This window comes from Fragaria vesca, linkage group LG1, assembly GCF_000184155.1.
Source record: "Fragaria vesca subsp. vesca linkage group LG1, FraVesHawaii_1.0, whole genome shotgun sequence".
NCBI classification, from domain to species: domain Eukaryota; kingdom Viridiplantae; phylum Streptophyta; class Magnoliopsida; order Rosales; family Rosaceae; genus Fragaria; species Fragaria vesca.
Genome location: NC_020491.1, coordinates 21,548,326 through 21,549,926, shown reverse-complemented (window position 1 = coordinate 21,549,926; position 1,601 = coordinate 21,548,326). Strand labels below are relative to the sequence as shown.

The window sequence follows — 1,601 nt, the reverse complement described above, 5'->3', positions numbered from 1 at the left end:
TTGAGACGCTCATTGATCTTAGAGAAACGGGGAGACAAAAGGGTATAAACGTTAATAAAAAAGATCATATGGACTGTTATATCATTTAATAACTTTAGAGGTAATCATTTTATCATCAAATATGTTTTAGAGTTACCTTTTTATCGTGTGGAAACAATTTAAAAATTTTTTTATCATTTATATTTACAAATGATAGTTTTGTGTTATATGCCTTATTTTTTTTTTATTTTAAGAAATAAATAACCCTTTTATTGATCATCAGAAACCGTACATAATAGGTACCTATGTGGGGAAGACAAAAAAACCTAAACAGGATCACCTTTTCTAGCACTGAAACACTTCCAACATAGTTTCGGTTCATATCCGTGAATATCTATGACACAGATGAAACGAACGCCACCGACGGCATATTCTTTTGATAGCAGCAACATCATTTCCAAATAGTAAAATACCCCCCACTTTGACAAAATAAAAATTATTAGAATGTAAGAAAAGAAAAATATAACAACCCAACCCAGCCATACAGGCCCAGGGCCAAGGAGGAAACCCAAGCCCAAATCAGCAAGGCCCAAGCAGAGACCCAACCAGATTTGCTATGGGCATCCAAGAAGAGAGGCACCCGTGCTTGACAGCCGCCGATAACACTTTTCCAAGCCGAACTGCCGTCGCTACCACCAACAGCCACCACTATCGCACGGGATCGGCTCACCGGACATGGCCTCACCAACTCCGACCTGAAAGGATCCACTGCAAGTTGAGAAACTCAATCCATAAAGCAATCTAGGAGCTTTGCCGAAGCGGCGCCGCCGCACTAGATGTGCATCTCCAAACCCTCCTCAGCCTTCAACACACCCCGATGGCCGCCACAGGCTCGCTGCTGCGACCATCAACATCCGGACGACGCGCAGGGGTCATCTTTGCAGGCACTCCAACCAGAATGTGGCCGGTCCAGAGTGGATCTAGCACAAGGGCCCCATCTCCGGTGTTAATGCCGAAGTCAGAATCAAACTTGAATCCATCGACCACTAGTCAGACCAAGCCACAAGCCGCCGTCGATGAGCCCAGGAGAGACAGCCCACTGACACCGTCGAACACCTGCAAAAGAAAATCACCATTAAGAAGAGAAGGAGAAGAAGAAGAAGGAGATGAAGAGAAGCCGGGTAAGGGGGAAGTCGTCCACTATTTTCCCTTTAAAATGTACTCCATTTCTCCAACTCCATCACTGCGTTCTTCCGTATTGCAATATGCCTCACTCTTGTCTGCAAAAAAAAAAAATAACTCTCTCTCTCTCTCTCTCTCTCTCTCTCTATCAGTATGTCATCACCAAGATCCACCTCTCCATCGGCTACAATTGCACCAATTGTCTTATCAACCACGTTTGAGACGGTAATATCGGCATCCGCAACCGAGCCGGCTACATCACTAGTACCCCAAATCAGAATATCACCAACGTCGTTTGATATGAATAAGGTCATGGACGACTTCCTAGATGAACAAATAGTGGACTCCCATGAGATACAAATAATAGGAATTCAGCCTAGAATTCCTCTTGCGGAAGTAGACAAGTGCGAAACAATATAGATAAACGATCGAGAAACAAC

General features: G+C 43.8%; 1 non-coding gene across 1 annotated transcript; it reads right to left on the bottom strand.

The window, feature by feature from the left end:
* Positions 1-310: 310 nt before the first annotated feature.
* Positions 311-1,259, bottom strand: LOC101311415. The gene is made up of 2 exons (XR_183808.1): positions 1,181-1,259; positions 311-1,095 (listed from the first exon to the last, which is right to left on the bottom strand). It is a non-coding gene; the product is annotated as an uncharacterized LOC101311415 (transcript).
* Between the last annotated feature and the right edge of the window lie 342 nt (positions 1,260-1,601).